The sequence below is a fragment of the Anas acuta genome, chromosome 5 (genome assembly GCF_963932015.1).
Source record: "Anas acuta chromosome 5, bAnaAcu1.1, whole genome shotgun sequence".
In the NCBI taxonomy this organism is placed as follows: Eukaryota; Metazoa; Chordata; class Aves; order Anseriformes; family Anatidae; genus Anas; species Anas acuta.
The window spans coordinates 52455219-52469885 of NC_088983.1; the positions used below are offsets into that span (position 1 = coordinate 52455219).

At 46.6% G+C, this 14667-nt stretch overlaps 1 protein-coding gene across 5 annotated transcripts in view; it reads left to right on the forward strand.

The window, feature by feature from the left end:
- Positions 1-1551: 1551 nt before the first annotated feature.
- Positions 1552-14667, forward strand: part of TSPAN18 (tetraspanin 18) — a 118009-nt gene continuing 104893 nt past the window's right edge. For 3 of the 5 annotated variants that reach the window (XM_068684729.1, XM_068684725.1, XM_068684731.1), the window contains exon 1: positions 10400-10506. The gene's annotated coding sequence lies outside the window, so the exon portion shown is untranslated. Of the gene's footprint in view, positions 1576-10399; positions 10507-11304; positions 11345-14667 lie in introns of those variants that run through there. The other 2 variants (XM_068684727.1, XM_068684726.1) reach the window with 2 other exon arrangements.

The following is a 14667-nucleotide window of genomic DNA, read 5'->3' on the forward strand; positions in this document are numbered from 1 at the left end:
CCATCAACACCACCACCAGTGCTCCGGGAGGAAGGGGAGAAGCAGGAACACATGAACAGCATGACACTTGATAGAGGAATTGCCTATTAGCTATGGTGGAGCTGGCCTGGTAGATCCTGAGGCTCTGCCGCTACCTGGATGGCGGTGAATAGCTGTACCTTTCCTCCTTAGCCTGTAGTTTGTGCTCTGTATCAAGTGTTCCTGCTAAGGATGTGCTCTGATGTGTGCAGAAAGGGTGTCTTGTTATTGTAAAGTCACACTAGGGTATGAAGATGTTGGTCACCCACTCAGTGGGGACTCAGCTTCCTTAGAGCGGTGGATTCAATTAATCCTCAGGACAAATCCTGGAAGATGGCAAGTCATAACTCTGTACTCCTTTTCCTCCTCCATAATTGCCCTTTATTGCGATCCCGCTAAAGGAAGCAAGCTTTAATGAACATGCCTGATTGATGAGGAAACCCATTGTGAAGAGAAAAACAGTTCCTCCTGCCTACTTTGGGAGCTGTTTTGTCTTCCTCTGGTGCGCTAGCCTATTCCAGTGCAAATCTACAGGTAGGGATAAATTGCTTCGGTGTGAGTTTATTTTGTTTCAGGCAATATGTTATGACAAAGCATTTCTATCACCTGACACTGTTGGCAAAGCATTGTTGAGGCATGACTGCAATATGCACAGCAAGTGCTGGTATGGATATGGCCCAGCAGCTATCGTGATGAAAGATAGTGGAAATTGGCTGGTACCTGTTGTTTGGAGAGCACTTCAGTGCAGTGTCTGGGAGCAGCAGTTGTTTCCAGGTGATAGGATTGATGGCTGCTGGAATCTGAAATCAGGGTGCCATAGGAAAAGGGTTTTTGCTATTGTTCTGAATAAATAGTTTTAGTAACATCTACTCTCTGGATGCAGACAGGAGCGCTCATGTCATCCATGTATTTAACTGGTTGGTTGGTTGTTGTTTTTTCCTACAGTAAAAGAGTATTGGTAATTTCACTGAACTAAACCTCTGAATTCACACAGCCTCTTGAATACATATTTAAATCTCATTCTGAACCTCACGGTTTGGATGCATCTCTAATGTAGTGGAGTTACTTTAGTCTTTATTAAAATGCAGTTTCCTTTGAGTGAATCACGGTAGGCTGGCAAAACAGTGTTAAATGACACTCTGGCAGGAAGTAAAGAGGATAATATTTCACTGAAGGAAAATTGCAGGAAGTCAGTAGAATGTCTGTTATCTTAGCTGGAGCTGGCATTTGGCCTGGTTACTAAAGATAACACCTTTTTTTCTTTTTTTTCCTCCAAGACTTGTCACTTGCTGCTTTATAACCAAACATCTTGATTTACCTCTCACTCACAACACCTCCAGCCACAGAGCATCACCCGTGCCCAGGGATGACTCGAGGCTTCTCAGCATAGACAAAGTTGAATTTTTCAGCCCTCAAGATGAGGGACTGGAGCACGATTGCTTTTTCCACAGGCAAGGGAAGAGCAGCAGGAAGGGGTACAACTCTAATTGCAGGCTGAAGGCACTGAGGAACTGGGCTTGCTGCAGCTACCGCTGCTAGACACCTGGGAGAGATCAGGTAAGTGAGTGCTGCATCTGTTCTGAATAACCCTGACTTCTGTCCCGGCAGCCGCAGACACCGCCTGCCTTTCCAGAGCTCCGGCTGAGGTTAAGTAGGCAGCACACTGTCCCTGAGCATACGGCTGACCTGGGCAGCTCTCTGTTTTGCTTATTTCTGTGATTGGCATCACACTGAAATTGTGAATTCTCATCTGGCATAGAAGAAGAAAATTATATCTGAGTCACAAGCAAGGTTTGAGAGCTAGATTTATTTTCCAAGGCCTAGTCGGTGCTAGAGGCTGCTTAGTTTCCAGGTCTGAATGGGACTGCTGCCCCAAAAAGATATGTGCACAATGTGCATGACGATCAGTTGGATGTCTCTGATAATTGTTTATCAGGAATAGGACTTACAAAAATTGTTGATTATGGATGTATGTTTTGTGCCTGTCAGGCTGAGCACAAAGGAAATCCCACTCTTGCTTCATAAATGGCTGGCAGGGTTACCAGGGAAAGTTACATGTCAGGGGACATGCATTTACTCTACAGCTTGAAAAGCAAAAAGGTTATACCTCCAGCTGATACTCTTGTAAATCAATTTGTGACCGAGTCCCTGCTGACTTGGGCAGGCTGCGGCATGAACTTACAACTTCCCTTAGTGACTGAGGGAAGTTGCCTCATTTCTACCACAGACATCTCGTGTGACCTTGATAGCAGCTCGTCTCAGACGGATTTCAAAGAGTTCAGAGATAGATGGTTTGCTGCTTTGGCATTTTTGTTCACACTCCTCTTTTGAACTCTCTTCCTAGTCTCCTTGAACTTCTCTCTCTCTCTGCTGCCAAAACTTCATGTGTGCATCTGGGAGGCATTCCAGCTTCCAGTTGCAGAAGTGGGTCACTCCTCACACAGGCACATTTGCAGCCTTTTGCAAATGCCCAAGCTGTTAGCACAGCACTAGGAGAACCTAAGAGGTGCAATCCTAGCCTGTTGCTTTCAAAGATTCATAGTATGGCCAGTCTGCATTAACTCTTTTATGTGTTCTTTCTGTCTGTCTGTCTACAAAAAAAAGGATCTCGTAATGATCGCCTAACTAAAGATGAATTATTAATTTGAGATGCTGAAGGAGATTTGTGTCAGAGCCCAGCTTTGGATGAGTGACTTACGCAGAGCTTAAAAGCATCTCTAGCTCATCTCCCTGCCTTATTCTGTATTCTGTGCCATTTCTCTCGCCGCCTCGGGGCAGAATGTTTCAGAAAGTTGGAGTGGGAATATTTTTATTCATCCTGTTACATGAAGTTAATCTCGTGTAGCAAAGCAGCTGTGTAATGTTTTGTATTAAATCTCATGTCTTCCCTTGGGTGTGATTAAAATTCAGGTGAAGGTTTTTTTTTAATTTTATTTTATTTTCCCACTCCCCATGCTCTCAAGGGGCCATTAGGCTTCATTCTTAGTTCCTTCATTCTTCATATATAGGCTGCACACCCAACTGCACTTCTCTGACTGATGAAGGGTGAAGGCTCTTCAGTGGCTCGTGCACATGCTGCACATTAGTGAAGCCATTTCTGGCTCAGGTGAAGGGACGGCTGCTCCCTGGCACATTGAATAAAGCCTTGGTTGGCAAATTCTGTGTTTGCCTGATTATAGCCCTGGAACATCGAGAATCCCCGTTGGAAGGCGACCAGCTGCTCTATCAATACCCTGGCCTTCACAAAAGTATTGCTTCATTTCAGTGGCTGTTTCCAAGGAAGCCAGAGTTTCCGTTCTCATCCTTTCAGCATGTCACTGCTTTTGCTTACAACAGATATTTGCTCCCAGTCTGTCAGGTTAAAGAGAAAAGGACATCACAGGAAGACACAGAGGAAAAGAAAGCATTAGTGCAAGTCCAGTATAGAAAACAACAGGGCAGGAAACTGGAGGAGAAAACAAGCCCAGAGAAAGAAGAGGAGATGAAAGTCTGAGAGACAGTGAGATGTACTGAGAAGGCGAGGGATGGAAATGCACAGACAGTACTGCAAACTGCATAGGGGGGCTGACCTGAGGGATTGCACTGCTTTGTTCCCTCTGCATACGTCTCTACCAGAGAAATTTAAACCGTCTTAAAAGCAGTGCTGCAGAAGTGATTTGGGCAAGCCCCTATTCCCCTCTAAACTCCTAAGTCTTGACTCAGCTGTACTTCCCGTGATTTCAGAGAAGTCCAGTTAACATTTTCTTCTCAAGTTTTTTGCTTTCACGCCCACTTTTGCAATTTGTTATCACAGCCAGGATCACAAATGCCAAAGCAAGGCGTTAAAGGCTGCTCAAAGGGGCTGGATACGAGAGGGAGGAGCAGGAAGCTTCAGAGCTTCTGCCAGGCTTTCCTTACTTCTCAGGTTTCAAGGGTTTGCTGGATTCAGCCTCTAGTGGTCTGGAAGAGCATCTTGGGGATGTTTGAGAGCAGAATTTGGATTCTGGATCCTTCTCTGTGGGTAGCTCAGAAAAACAGGAAACAAGAAGAGGCTTCTTTTTTCTTGCTTTGAAAGCTTTTGCAATGTGTGTACAATAAGTTAATGTCATTAGGTAGCTAGGAGCTACTTAAAGCATGTGTCCTTGGCATTTTTTTCATTCAAATCAGTTTAGTTAAACCAGGGGTGAAGTTGGCTCCAACCTTTAATAAATCCACAGTTATCTCTTCCTGATAGGAAACAGCAGCTAGTAACTCACAATGTTGTTTAAAATATTCACAGCAGGAATCAATCAGATAAGGGGCTCACAGTTCCAACCCTTGTTCCACATCGGCCTACAATAATTCATATTTTTCAGTCATAAAATAACCGTATTTGCATGACACTCATTCCAACTAACGAGTGTCCAGCCAGTGAAAGGGTTTCCATCATCAGGTAAAGAAACCTCACGTCTGAAGTAGCTGAGAGAGGTGCGATCCCATGGTTCGATCACAGGTTAGGAGCCGTAAATTCTAATCTTGATGCCTCCTAGGGGAAATCACTCCCAATCCCTGGCATTCGTTCGCCCTCACTTGTAAAAATGGCAGGCTAATTAATTAGTGCCTGCTGAAGGATTCACAAGGACTGCTCATTTTATTACTGCACTTTTAGAAATAACTGATCCTACCCTTGCACAAAGTGTGCCTCAGTCCCACCACAAAGCATTCAGCAATCTCCCAGCCTCACACCCCGCAGAGGTGCCCTTTTCTCTTACAAGTCTCCTTTTGTTGACAGAAGAGCAGGGCTCCCTTACGCACGCTTACACGGAAGGACTCTTGAGACTGAGGAAAAGGAAGCAAAACTTGTGTGGTTCAGATTCTGCCCTGGCTGTGTGTGCTTGCAAGAGGGATGAATGACAAGCAAAAAGAGGTCTGCAGAGAAATATTATCATCTACTAAAGAAAGAAAGTGATGTAACAGAAACCAAACCAAACCAAACAAACAAACAAACAAAACAGAGAAGCTTCAGGGAACAAAAGGAAGGTGTGTGCATTTCGGCAGCTATTCCAATTAGGTTATGGTAGCATCACAATCCAATCATTGCTTCATGGACTTCATGTCAGGATGTGACACCTCCATCTGTCACTGGAGATCAGCTCAGACCTTGAAAGCTACACTCGACTCAGGGCACTGAACTGGACCATGAACAATTCTGGGATCACGCTTGATGTCCAGCAGCCATTAGACCATGCAAACTGATTGCCAGTCATAACGCCCCAAGTCACTGACACTGCGAGTGCTTTGCAGCCTTCCTGCGGTCATTTTGCACAGCAATGAGCATTTATCCCAGTGTTCAGACACCAAACAGTCCAACTCTCTTGATTTAATAAAGTTCTATTTCATGTGACACCAGGAAAAATTGCAGGACCTTCCATGCCAAAGGTCATAATTTCAACAGTCTCCCAATGAACTTGGTAGCGCCCATGGAAACTAATTTCTGCAAAATGGGGACAAGTTCTGCTGTAGGACACCACACTTCCTCCTTTCACTGGATGGCTGATTCGGAGTTCTGATGCTGTGTTATTTTGCTTTTCTCCTTAGCCATGTTACTTCATGTGCTTCAGAAGAACGCGCCCGGATAGGACCTTCTCCCAGGTTCAAGGGGAGCTATCACCACCTTTCTGGCCAGGGATCCCTTTGTGCATAAGACATCAAGCTCCTTTGCTTCAGTTGGCTCTCTGGAGGGGGTCATTTGGGGAGAAGGGAAGCCGTGCAATAGTTTGATGAATGGCATCAATTTACATCCCCCGGGAGGATTCCATATGTTTTTAGCAGATGTTTAACAAGTTATGGCAACACAACTGGCTGTGTTGAAACAAATTGCAGGGTGACCATCTAGCTGTTGTCAGAAGTGAAGTTTTCAACACTTCCATCTGCCCCTTGGCAGTTACTGCTTTTCTCTGCAGAGATATCTGTGAACTGTGTACCTTTTCTTTGTCAGAAAAAAAAAAAAAAAAAAACCTCTAACTGTCCAATAAAGTGTTACTTAATTGGAACATCTCAAGGAAAAATAAACCCTGAAGCTATGTCTGTTAGCTTTCTTTCTCTTAAAGGAAGAAGTAGGTGCTTCATAAAATCTGATGAGAACAAAAACTGTTTCAGGATTTTAATGTGAGACAGGGTTTTAAAATTGCATTTGAGCCTCCTCCCTTAGTGTTACAAGAGAAATGCAAATGCCAAGAAGTGTCAAAACATTTGGGGATACATGTTTGGATGAATAAGGCACTTGTCTGGGATCCAGGATTTCCTAGCTCATGTCCTAGAGCTGCCACAGGCCTCCAGTACTTTTTCTTCATTAATTCTTTGTGCCTTGATTTCCTCTTTGTGAACAGGGATGACCGTTCCCCTCTATTTGTCTTTCTTGTCGTATGTAGTCCTGTAGGGCAGAGGGACTGTGGGGTGTCTGGTGCAACGGGGGCCTCCATGGTGCTTGTCCTTAGTGACTGAAAATGACTAAAAAGTTTGTGGGAAACAAATTTTGTTTAGTTGTGATGTTCAAGAAATACAGAAAAAAAAAAAAAAAAAGAAAAAAAAAAACAGCTGCAAATTTCAGAGGAAATAGGAAAGTTAAAAACTTTTGCATAGGATGTGCAGTTGGAAATCATGGGGTTTTGGCATAAACTTAATTTTAGGAAACTTAAAAAAAAAAAAAGAAAAAAATGACAGTGCAAAGCGTATTTTCTATTTTATCACTGTTAATTTGTTTCCTTCAGTATTATACAGCTTTATCTGTTAGCACTGGAAACGGGTATCATCTGAAATATGTTCATTTTTCTTTAAAAGAATGCCTTCAGCGATTAATATTAAAATTATTATAAAGAATTCTCTTAATTCAGATTTTTCTGGATGGGGTCCAGAGGCTCGTTCAATTGTTGCTTCTGGAGTTTTGGTTTCAGGCATCACTGCCAGTTCTTTTGTACCATCCTGCTACTTCAAAGTGACAAAGAAGGAGGGGGATGTGCAGAAAAGCAGTTAGCAAAATTATGTCTACCTATTTGTGTATCTCAGTGTGCACAAAGTGTTGTTCACGGAGTGGGTAATCTTCAGAAGAATGTTTTTTTTTTGTTTGTTTGTTTGTTTTTTTCCCTAGAAGCCTGCTTCCCATCTTGTAGTTTGTGAGTCACCAAGGGTCTGCAACGTAAGAGGGTGAAATTGTGACAGGACATGCTTTTCCCTTTGGAAAAACATACATGTGTGTTAACGTGAGCAAGTAAACATGTAACTGAAATTGGGAAAAATAAATCTGCAAATGAATATTCAAAACAGATTAATTCCTGATTGAAAAAAAAAAAAAAAAAAAAGCATGGCAAAGCTGCGTGAGGGCCTGTGATATTTCTTTCTCCAAAATGCTCATTGTAGCTTGAGCAAAAACGATTGGGAAATGCAGATATTGACAAAGAAACCACGTTGTAAGCATTGTAGCTTCAGTTTTCCCAGCTGAGCCTGAGAAAGCAAAACTGGGTTGAAAAATATACTGGCAAGGTTTTAATTACACTTTTAATGATGAAGCTTGAACAAACCTCTCGCTACCAGTACGTCAACTGTCCCCTCATGCTGTTTTCCCAGGCCTGATGGAGGGGCCCTGGGAAAGCAGTCTGATAGCAGCTGATGGAGCATAATGATGGGTGGGACGAGTGCTCAACATTTGGGAAAAACAAGATCGCTTCCTTTGGTGCCTTTACCTGGGAGCAGGTGATCAGCTTCAGACAGTCAGTTTGTCATCTTCGGCTTGCTAGGGCTAAGGTCTTATTTACTTTGCGCTCTCGGAAGCGCCGTTCAGCCTCATGGCAGAGTTAATAACACTGTGTGATTTCTACTGAGCACAGATTGCTCCTGGAATGTGCCGCAGTTATCTGGAAATAGACTGATACTCAGGTTCCAGCATGCAGATGCCAGAGAGTTTCCTTCTGCCCATCTGCCGAGGCAACGAGCTGGGCTGCGTGTCGGTCCAGCTCTCGGAACTGCAGCCAAGCTGGATTGTGCTTGGATCACTTCTTTATACGCCTTACGGCAAATTCGGAAAAACACGAGTAGGACTAGTGAGAGAAAATAATCGGAAAAGAAAAGGAGATGTCCGGAGGCAAAGGAAGCGGGAGGAAAGGTGGGGAGGAAGCAGAAGGGCGACTGCAGAGTTGAGAAGTCAGGCGCAAAGCACGGGCGGGAGAGGGGTTAGAAGCATTGGGTTAGCTGCATGGAGTTAAACTCAGTTCTCTCCAAATCCATAGTTACACCAGTGAGGAACCTGCCCCGTTTTGTTTATGGCTTCCCAACGTGGCAATTTCTGCTTCTGAAGACTTGTACCTATCAGAAAGGTACTGGGAGAGGCTCCAGATTACAGTACGTGGGATGCGATATTCACGGGGCAGCCCTTCAGCTCTTGGCACTGCCGAAACAGGAGGAAGTGGCTCCAGGGCTTTGGGCTAAGCCACGGAACTATTTCCTTCTCCTGATTTCATGTCAGTGATGTATTTAGCAGAAAACAAGTAAAACATCCCTCTTGCAAGCTTATCTATAGCAAAATTGTTTTTATCCAAAGTTGTTGGCATCATGTGCTCAGTTCGTGGGGGTTATACTATGTCCTTCATACATAGTGATGAATGTAAACCCCAGCTTTAAGTGCAAAGCTCAGCTCAGCACCGGCTGGGACTCACAAAGCAGCTCCTTCATGATAGTGAAAGCACTATAAGCTCGGGAAGCTCGTTTTCGGCGGCGGCCCCTTAAATTGCACATCAAGCATGTAAGAGGACTATTGTGTCTACGCGAGCTCGTGGAAGCTTGGGAAGCTGGGGTCACATATAGCTCCCTTCTGTTCATTTACAAAACAGTTTCATGGAATCAGGGTGGAAAACAGAAAACATGTAGAAGTCTCAATACATCACCCTGTACATTTTTCCAGAATAGTTTCAGAACAGTGATGTCACTGGAGCTGGGGGGGGGCAGCTGTTGGGAAAATGCAAGGGTGCCCCTGAGGAGGAGGGGAAGTTTTCTATGGGACGTGGAGCTGTTTAAAACTGCAGTGTCTGGAGCATGAGCAAACCCACTAGAAGCCCTCTGCATGCGATCCCACATTTTCACAGCTTATTCACCGTATATATAGCAAAATTGTGGGGTCCTGGCACAGGCCTGGGGCAGAACAGGGCTGAATATGGGGTGCAGGCGCCGTGTCGGGGGGGTGCAGTGTGACAGGTCTGCTGGGCACAAATGTCACCGTGGCCTGAAAGAACTACCACAATCTGCTGCTCAAGGAGTATGACAAGCCAGCCTCCTGGAAAATAGCACTCCGAGTCCTTTGCAAAGGAATCAAATGAGGAACAAGGCTATTACCTCGTGTCAAACTGTGCCTAATAAAGAAATGGAAATCCCCTACTCAGCCACAAAGAGCAAGGAGAGGTAGGCTCATGCTGTGACACAAATAAATGAACAGTGAAACAGCAATGGAAAAACACGGGCCCAAGCATTATAAGAAAATATCAGACCTGAAAATGATTGCCTGTCTTAAGCAATAGACTGTAACAAAACATATGTTACAAATATGATCTGGTTGTGCAATCTAGTTTTGCTATTACAGAGAAATGGATTTGGGGCCGTAAGTGTTAGCTTCTGTGCGTATCTCCCTATTTTTCTATCACAAGAGGAAAAAAAGAAAGCCAACGCCAATATTTGCACCTGGGGAGCCCTGTATGTGTTCATTACCAGATAGAGGAGGCATTAGCAGATACACGGAGATGCTGGCGCTTCTTTTTTCCTTTGCACTGCACTGCTAGGCGTGTGTGTTGCCTCCTGTTCTTCCAACAAGCTGGGAGGATCCAGATCCGCATCCCCTTGTCTTGTAGGGCAGTGTGAACAGGGCTTCTTGGCTGCAGCAGGACCTGTCTGCATGGGACATCTCACAGGGGCTGCCCCTTGCACTGCTACCTGTTATCAGACATGAGTGCCACATCCACTTCACTAACTCCTTGCTCCCGAGGTGCTGTTACTGAGAGCAAGCGCTACTTCTGCACACTTTTTCCTTACCACCAAGGCAGCAAGCACCTCTGTGAGCAGCAGGGCCCGCGTAGCATCGCTTCCCTGGGGCACAGCTGGGTTATCAGCGAATCACAGCACCAGGTACGTTGGAAAAAACCCTCGGCTCATCGCATCCAACCCCTGTGTGCACTCAGGCTGCGTGCAGGGGCCGGAGATGCCCCCTCCTAGCCACCCGCAGCATCTCTGCCGTGCAGCATCTCACCGGAGGCTCTCGGCGGGCTGTCCCCGGGCTACAACCGCTGGGGCTGCCGACCCTTGGGGCTGCCGCCCCTCGGTGCTGCCGACCCCCGGAGCTCCCCGACGGCCGGGGCCGGGCGCTGTGGGCGGTGGGGCCGTGCCGGGGGCGGAGCGGGGGGCACGGCCGGAGGCGGAGCAGCTCCGCTGGCGGCTCCGGCGCTCGGCGGCGGCCGGGCACGGGGCGAGCACGGCAGCGGGAGCCGCCGGGAGGTAAGGGGCTGGGGCTGGGGCTGCTGTGGAGGGGCTGCGGGACTCGGCACCGGGACCCAGCCGAGCCCCCCAGCTGCTGTCCGCAGAGATCCCTCGGTTTCTCGTCCCCGCTCCCGGTGCCGGGAGGGAGCGCTGCGCGCCCCGCTGTAGGGCTGGGGTCGGGGTGCTGCAGCCCCCGGGGTTGGGATGGAGCAGGAGGCAAGGGGGGAGTTACCCGCAGTTCCCACTTGTGCCCAGCCCGGTGAGCTTTGCTTTGCTCGCCCGCAGCCCTGCCTGCCCGGCTCGGTGCTGCCCGAGGACGGGGGTTTGTAGGAGCCGGGTTTGTAGGAACCCAAACTTCTGCGGTTGGGTATTGCTCGCTCAGAGCAGGCAGCGTTTGCATTGCGTTTGGGTGGTTTTCTGTGAGGTCTCTTTGGTTAAGCCTAATTTATTTCTCCCCAATGCTGCTCTCGGCTATTAGCGAGCCCTGCGTGCTTGCTGCCTGTGTTTCTGTAATAACAGAAAATGCAAACGCAATTAATAGGCTCCGGGCACGTATTTCATTGAATAGCCAGTGGCTACCAGAGCTGGTTGGACAGGAGCGTGCTGGAGATGGCTGCGCGCCTGCCTGGGTGTTCTCAGGTCGTGAGCACGGGCTCGCCCTGCGTTTTTACCAGTGGGTAAAAGTGAGCGCCTTTATTCTAGAGTTGTCTTAGCGAGATGTGTTCAAGTGCCTCGTGGGCTCTGCCAGTGAAATGAGCGTTGTGGTGCTTGGTGCGTTCGTAGGGAGCAGCAGTCGCTGGGTCTCAAAAGTGAGCAGGCTGAAAGCAAATGATAGGAATGTCGCTGGAAGACATAGGTGTGTGCTTTCTTTTTCATAATGGGGGGGGGGGAGAGAGATTTTTTCAAATTTTGGCTGTGTAGGATGGTGTATATGCTTCTGTTGTCTGCTTTTTCTGAAGTATTTGTGTAGTACGGTCAGATGATTCAAGCGGCTGACCCTCCCTGGAAGGCAGTTAATATTTCTGTATTTGTTGTGGCCGCAGCGCTGCTTTTGTTGGCGTTAGCTAAAGAACTGTGCAGCGCAGTTGCCATGAATTTAAGTGGAGGGGGATGAGAAGAGGGAAAAGAGGAGCTTTAACTTTTCTGAGACAGCCCAGACTTGCCAGCGAAATGGGGATACAATTTCTGACCGTCCCGTGCTTCCCTCAGAGCAGCCTTTCCCACACGTTGCTTAGCTGGGGAGCTGTGTCCCAGCCCAGGAGAGGTGCAGGTGAGCGTGTGGTTGTCTCTCGAGGAGCAAAGGGAGAAAACATCAGCCTGCAAAAACATCTGCGCTGGGGCAGGACAGGACCGAGCCCTGGGGTGGGCTGGGGGGCCCCAGCTGGGAGCCCCCAGCCTTGGGGGTGATCCCAAGCGAGGGCTGTGCAGTGCCGTGGCAGCCCCGCGCAGCTGCTGCGTTGGTTCGTAAGGCAAGTATGCAATGTTTCCTTTGTAAATCATGGGGAAATCCCTTTATTTTCTCTGGGGCGTAAGGATATGGCATGCTGGGAAGAGCACCAGGCTTGCGTTTCCAGGCTCGCCTAAAAAGTTAAGAGTGGAGCCCAGCAACTTCGCGTCCCCCCAGTGGAAGCCGAGGGAGGCAGAGCGGTGTTTCCTTGTTTTTTTCTCCCTGCAAGAGGAGTGGGATCGGGGTGCTTGCGTTCTCTCCTCAGCTGATGGCAACGAATGACTATCCCGGCGTGATCTCACTTTTGGCTGCTGTAGCGTGTATTATACTTCTCAGGGTGGGGCTGGGCAAAAGGGAAACGGGAATCGTTGTGTGCGTATGAAAATGCTGAGCTATCCTCAATTCTTCTGCCAAGTTGTCTGTGCGTTGTTTAATTCAAATAATTTCGTACACGCAGCCTTGCAGGTCTGTTTGAAAAGGCAGAAACAGGATCCGTAACCAGGAATAGCCCTGCGGTTCAGAAAAACACGGCTAGCATCTGTTACCACCACTTCGGTTTGTTCCTCTCCTGGCATCAGCAGGGTGACAGGTCAGTCGGCCAGGTCCGACGTCCTGTGCCAGAGACCCTGGGTGGCTGGTGGTGACCCCCAGAATTGTAGCCCCAGCTCCTGCTCGGTGGGACAGGGGAAATGCTTCAGGCCACCTGGCTGCCCGGGGCTGGTCCCCGATAGCAGGCAGTGGGCGGCTGGTGTGGGTCTCTGCGGGCTGGGTCCGTCTCTTGTGCTCACTGTTTTCGGTGTGACAGAGCCAGCTGGGGTGTTGGTGCTCCGTGTGCTGTAGGGGCAGCATTTTCTCTCCTAGCACCTTTTATCTTCCCTTAATCTATCCCAGGTTGAATACTGTAGGCAGTTGAAGCAGAGCCATTTCATGCTTTGATGTGTGTTTATTGGCTCTAGCTTCTCATTCTCTTGCCTTTTTTTGCTTTCTTCTTTTTTTTTTTCTTTTTAATTAAATTAGCTCTCTCTTTCCCACCCCACCTCCCCAAACAAAAAGAACTAGAGCAGAGGAGGCAAAAAGTGAATTAAATGACTTTGTGTTTTTGTTGTTTTTTTTGTGAATGGGTTTTCTTGCCTTCCCCCTGCCTTCTCTGCTGCCTTCTGTAAGATCCCTTCTTAATTAAAATATTATGACTATCCTTATGGTAGCCCTTCACTAGTGGCAAGGATCCTAATTTGACGTCAATGCAAAAATACTAGTTTCTGGCATAAGGGCAGATGACATTTCATCAGCTAGTGCATGCCCATTTTTTTTTTTAAACCACAGTGCTAAGACCATATGGGCAGATAATGAGTTTAAGCTGATAAACAGCTTACAGATTTGCCCAAATAAAGGACTTTCTTCCTAGAAGACACGTTTTCCTTTAAAATAAATAATGCAGTTCCTGTGTTTTTATTTAATTATCTCTAGTCCTGTCTGTTCTCACCAGGCTGCAGGAAAACAGACACAACTGCCCTGGAAACAGAAGCTACTGGATTTATGGGGCCGTGGGTCTTAGCTCAGGAAGGACTTGAAACGAGAAGCTCAGATGCTACAAAATTGAGGCTTTAAGTATCTAAATAAACAGATGGTGGTCGAAGTTGTATTTGAAGAGTGTTGTGAGGTAGTGCATAGTTCTTGACATCTTGAAGATGAGTCATTGCATGAGGTGTTTGTAGGTCCAAGGTCTGTCTGGGAGCTATAATTAAATGAGATGAATATCTGTACTTCTTGCTGATCCTCTGAGGCTGCTGAAGCAGCCCTTGTTTGGGGGTTTTGTTGCAAGATAAAGGCTACTTTTGCTTTTTTTAAGAGTCTCTCTGGCTAAAGTTTATGTTGATCCTCCCCCCAACTTAAACTTAAGCTCTCATTAGTAAAATCAGAGAGAAAGATTTTGGATCTTTTTTTTTTTTTTCCTATTAAAAAAATCACAATAGTACAATGAGTGCTGGGAAGCTGAGGTCTCTAGTTGTGACTTCAAAATAGTAGCTCAAAACCAAGTAATGTATTTGCATGAGAGGGCACAGCCCATGTATCTGTACCCCAAAATGCATAGAAGTGAGCTAGTTAGGATCTGAAATTGCTTATTCCCTTCTAAGCTATTTCATAAGGTTTTTTTTTTGTTTGTTTTAAACTTGAAAATGATTGCTAATCTTAATTCTAAATATCAAAGGAAGGAGGAGGAAGAAGGTTGTACAGAAAAATGAGTCCAAGCAATGGTATTGTTTCTTATGATGCTTACTCCCTCTAAAGCTTCCTTGAATATTTTGTGTTGTCCATTCCCTCCTCTCCCGCCACCTCTCAGCACTCGGAAGATTGCTGGAATTTAATCGTATTTCATATGAGGGTATGTTCTGGATGTCCAGACTGGTGCTTTCCGATGGTTGTTTTTGGTCCTACCGCTGCTTGGACTGTGCCGTTCAGCATCCCTTGTGTCCGTTCCTTCCCTACACCAACCTGTCTTGCTTTCTCATCAAAGTGGAGTCCTGAGTTTCCAAAATGGTGAATGAACGACCCTATCCCTTAGTTCCTGGCAGACGATTCAAATGGATTCATCACCTGTTGAATACTTTATGGGTTGTTGTTTTTTTGTTTGTTTGTTTTTTTTGGCCTCCACCTCTCACCTTGGACCTAACTTACCCCTTCCCCATTGGTAAAGATCTGCCATGGGCTGGTGTAGTACAAGGTGCTGAGAC